Here is a 5480-nt window from a genome sequence, read left to right as displayed (position 1 = left end):
TTAATTTTTTTTTCATTTGTTCAATGAAAAGTTTTGTTGCTTATATATATTATATCTAAAAGATTACTTTTGAATGGCTAAAAGTTTAATTTGTACCGTTGGTTTTTGGCTAGATCGTTGTTTAGGTGAAATGAGTTTCTCTTTTGAGCTTGTTTTGATTGTTTCTGAGCAATATTAGAATATACGTCGAATGATTTCCATTCTTTCCTCTTCATTTTACACAAGGCCAGTTGGGGTTCTGGCCAATTTGTTGTTGGTCGCTTTAATAACAGCATTGGAGATTTTGACAGAGGAGTGAGCAATAGAAATAGTGGTTTTGTGTGAGTTATCAATCTGTGGTTAAGAGCATTATTCGGAATGATAGGGCATAAAACGAAGAACTTATGAATTTATGAATTACTTTTTAAACCCGCCATGGATGAGGAAGAACTTATGAATTTAAGTGCTTCAGATTATCCATTGATGACACAAGATGGTTAGTACACTTGTTTTATACTTCTATGATTAGTTCATCTCTTCCGGTTCCTATTGATGAATATATTTCCATGTGATCAAATTCTCTTTAAATGTGCAGATTTGTTTCATGTGTTCTCTAACATAACTTGCTTAGACAACTCAAAGATGCTCACTTCCAACATCCTTCAAGTTGTTTACAGGTTAGTATGTATATCATTTCTTTCATGTACTAATCTGCATGTAGGTGCAATTGTTCTCCGATGTATAGTAAACTGAGCAACAAGGTTAACTTTTTCCATATTTAGAAGGTTATTTTTTTGGCTCAGTTGTAAACTTAAGTTGAACAAACTAGCCATGTTATATGATCAGAGAAAATTTGATACTAAATAGATTAATTGGCGTCTATCTTTTGAATGTGAACTTCGAGCAATTCCCATGCGCAACCACATTAGCATTTGTAAGGAACTTGTTTGCTTAGCTACTTAATTATAATTTATTATAATAAATAAAAAAGAATGATTAGCTACAAAATGAATTAGAAGGTGATATATATATATATATATATATATATATATATATATATATATATATATATATATATATGTATGTATGTATGTACCTGTAATAGTATCATTAATTGTGGTATAGAATGTGGTGTTTTGAGAAAATGAGAAGCCAACTCCAGCTGGAGATTCAACATATAGAATGTTTGCCACTGTGTTTCCTCAAAATTAATTAAAACAAGAGATAAAGAGAAAATTAAAGTTTCATTAATTATATGAAGAAGCTAATTAAGAGACCATTGTTCTAGCTGAAGTGATTCTGAATCAAAACATCTCCTTTTGGTCTGAAAGGGCCATGCTCAACAAAAGCTTCAACACCCAATGATGAACACCCTGGACCTTAATTAAATTTAATTCAACAAAACACACCTATACATTAATTATACACATATTATTTTTTGAGAATTAAGTTTTCTGATGGTGTTTTTCTACTTTTGTTACTGTTTTTGAAGAATTTGGCATGATTTTTGTTAATATTGAGTAATTGATTCAACTTTTGTGATATCCTCTATTTTGAAATTATAGGATTGAAAATTTTTCTTAATTACATTGTTTTGGACTTCCATATTTAGCTTCTAGCGCTAAGTTGTGACCCTTTAAAATGTTAATGTATTACCATTATTAATGATCTAGTTATTCATATTTTAGAAACTTGGTAAAATTAGCAGAATAGTAGTAAATTCTACATGTTCTTCAGTTGATAGTATATTATCTCTCTTCTTCTTGAAAAAAAAAAGGTCCACTTGTATTTTTTTTCTCTTTATATTGTTGGAGACTGTTCTGAAAGCTCATTTAGTGTTCTAAATACTGCTATTGCTAGGAAACGGTGGGATGTTGTCCTTGAGGAGAATGTTCCCTATGTCCTTCCCAAGGTTCTGTGTTCAATGTAGGAAAAAAATAACCTAATGTGTTTAATATTAACAGACAATTTTTGTTTGGTAAGTTAATGTTTTCCTTCATGGCATTTGAGTAAGATGGTAGCTGATGTCTTTTAATTTTACTGTAAATTTAAGGGATATAAATTCACAAAGTTCATTTGTGGTTTGCTTGCTTTGAATGACATTATTTTCTCTTAAATAAGTTGGTTTCTGTTTTTTATATTTTTGTTTTGTTTGTGAAATGGGTACTTAGTTACGTAGGTTTCGGTTGCGAGGACTTGCAATTATAACTAGGTCATAACATTGTTACTTATCAATTCAACCATCTTGATGTCTTTTACAGGGAGGAGCTATCTCTAAACAAATGACTGCAAGAGAAGAAATGGTTGCAAGTGAGTACAATTAGCGAGACCCTCATCTTTGTGACAAGATATTGAAGATGGTCATTTGTGAAGCGTTCTAGTTTGCTATTAGTTGTAGTTTTAGTTATTGCTCTCTCAATATATTCTTTTTCTTTCTTTCTTTCTTTTTTTCCAAAGGATGATCAGTGTATAATAATTAAGCTTCATAATTTCTTTGTGTTTGGAGCCAAGTTGTATATAAATGTACACATTATTAAGATTTCATTTTGTATATGTACAAGTAAAAGATTTCATTTTTAACTATTTGGTGTCATACAAAATGGACAATAATGCAAGGATTTAATAAAAATAAATTTGAAAAAACGACATTAAAGACAGCTTTAATGTCGGTTAAAAAAAATTAAAGACATCTTTAATGTCGGTGGAAAAACGACATTAAAGATGTATCATAAGTGACATTAAAGACATATTTAATGTCGGTTATCCACCGACATTAAAGATGAACCGACATTAAAGGCCTTCAATAACACCTTCAAAGATGTCGGTTTATAACCGACATTGAAGGCCAGATTTCTTGTAGTGATTGTCTTTCTTTTTTTTTTTCCACGTCGTAACCAAATCTAAAAGTGTTGGAAATGACTTATGGCCTTTAACCCAAATAGCAAAGTAAAACAAAATTGTCCCATATTGCTAATCCTTGAAGTGGGAAGATGATATATAATCTCAAAGATTCAAAGGGGATATCAAACTAAGTAAGTGGTGATAGTATAACCCGGCCCCACAGGCGCGCCGCTGCCGTTGTCCGTCCGGTCGGATGGGCTTAGGCTTGGGCTTGCACGAAAAAAGGATATTTTTATTTCCTATTCCTTTTTACTTTTGGCAACTACAAGGACACGTGTAATCCATTTACACAGTCAAGCCAGCCCAACTTCTTTGTTCAACGTGGCGCACATTCGCTTTATTCAACGTTCAACATGCAACGTGTTCGTCTGATGTTTGCTCTCTACCATAATTTTATGATTATCACTCACGTCCTCTCTTTGTCGACAATTACTCTCCTCCGCACTCTGCCTTTATCACCTCTTTATAAATTGGTCAGAACTCCTTCCGTTTTGACACACAAATTAGTTCTTCCAATTCCTCCTCTCATCTTTCTTTTCTCTCCACGTTCTGAGCATTTACATAAATCTTTTGTTTTTATTCCCTGTTCTGATGAGTGCACGTCAGTACTGGGAAGCTGTGTTAAACTTGGGGAGTAATCGACATAACAATTAGCACCATGGTCAGCCGAACTTGCTTTTAGGGCAGTGGTTCGTCATGGCATAACAATTATCTTGCTCGATAGTCTCAAACTTTTCCAACAATCTGAAAGTAAGTATGTCCATCAAGACCTCCAGCAAAATTCTACCTGATCTGTCCAAACTTGAGCCACTTGATGGAACAAACTACCGCCATTGGTCCCAAAAGTTGTTGATCTTTTTTTAGCAACTAGAAGTTGACTATGTCCTCACCATAGATCTGCCGTCTTCTGATCCCCCAGCTACCACTCCAACATCTTTTGATCCAGAGTCATCCACAGGGCCTTCTGCTACTGCCGTTGACCAAGTAAAGAAGGACCAAGTGATCGATCTTAAAAAGTATGTAAAGGATAACAAGATTGTTCATGGACATCTGTTGAACCACATGTAGAATCGATGTTCGACCTATTCGTAGCTCAAAAATCTGCAAAGGATATCTGGAGCACCCTGAAGTCTCGGTATAGAGGAGATGATGTTGGACGAAAGAAATATATTTTTGGAAAGTGGCTGCAGTTCTAGATGACTGACGACAAGCCAGTTTTGGAACAAATACATGGGTACGAGAACCTGGAATGACTATCTGAAGGCATGAAGATGTGTGAAATACTTCAAGTAAATGTCCTGCTCGAGAAGTTTTCTCCATCATGGAATGACTACCGTAATCACCTCAAGCACAAGAATAAGGATCTGAATCTTCAGGAACTCATCAGTCGCATGCGCACGGAAGAAGCCAACAAACTGAAAGATAAGTTACCCTCCAAAAATTTAAATTCAGTTAATGCTAACTTAGTTGAATCTTCTGTTGCAAACATAAACAAAACCAAGCACGATAAAAGGCATAAGAGGAAAAACTCAGAGAAAAGACAGTTCAAGGCTCATGGGGGACAAATTAAGAAGAAAAAGCTAATCTATTATGTGTGTGGAAAGGAAGGACACAAATCATACAAATGTAACCAAAGGAAAGGGAAACCAACACCTCAAGCCAATTTAGCAGAACAAGACAATGAGATCATAGCAGCCATAGTAGAGGCCAACTTGATAGAAAATAAGACTGACTGGATTCTCGATACTAGAACCTCGAGACACTTCTGCACCAAATGATAACTTCTCCATAACTACGAAGATATTACCGAAGGAGAATGCGCATTCATGGAAAACTAAGCCACTGCAGGAGTAATCGAAAAATGGAAGGTTATTTTAAAGTTAACTTATGGTAAAACTTTATCTCTTATAATGTTCTATATGTCCCTTTCCTATGTAGGAACCTGGTGTTTGAGAGTCTATTGAATCGGGCAGGGCTTAAAATTGTACTGGAAGGTGACAAAATTGTCCTCACCCAAAGTGGAGAATTTTTCGGTAAAGGGGTAGTTTTCTAATGGTATGTTTGTACTTAACACAGTTTTCATGAATGCGAATGCTTCTAGTTCCGCCTACATGATTGAATTTGTTAATTTATGGCATGGTAGACTAGGACATGTGAACTTTGCATCAATTAGGAAGCTTAAAGACTTGAGATTTATTAATACTTCTGAATCACATGAAACTGGTAAATGCCTTGTTTGTGTAGAAAGTAAGTTCTATAAGAAACCTTTCAAACCAGTTGAATCTAGAAGTACTAATATGTTAGAATTAATTCACTCAGATCTAGCCGATTTTAAAAACGCTGCTAGTAGATGTGGTAAAAATTACTATGTATCTTTTGTTGATGATTTCTCTAGATTTACTAAGATATACTTAATAAAAACAAAAGATGAAGCTGGTAATAAGTTTTTAAAATTTAAAGTAGAATCTGAAAATCAGTTATGAAAAAAGATAAAAAGATTAAGATCAGATAGAGACTGAGTATTCTGATAAAACTATTAAGGACTTTTGTGAGTCAAACGGTATTGTCCATGAATTTGCTGCTCCTTACTCACCACAACA

The 5480-nt window shown here is 34.1% G+C and overlaps 1 long non-coding RNA gene across 1 annotated transcript; it reads left to right on the top strand.

Moving 5' to 3' along the window:
• Positions 1–298: 298 nt before the first annotated feature.
• Positions 299–2429, top strand: LOC127149532 (uncharacterized). The gene is made up of 3 exons (XR_007821256.1): positions 299–475; positions 575–656; positions 2241–2429. It is a non-coding gene; the product is annotated as an uncharacterized LOC127149532 (long non-coding RNA).
• Positions 2430–5480: the final 3051 nt, after the last annotated feature.

Source organism: Cucumis melo, chromosome 5 (genome assembly GCF_025177605.1).
Source record: "Cucumis melo cultivar AY chromosome 5, USDA_Cmelo_AY_1.0, whole genome shotgun sequence".
NCBI lineage: Eukaryota > Viridiplantae > Streptophyta > Magnoliopsida > Cucurbitales > Cucurbitaceae > Cucumis > Cucumis melo.
This window is presented reverse-complemented; position numbering and strand designations above follow the sequence as displayed.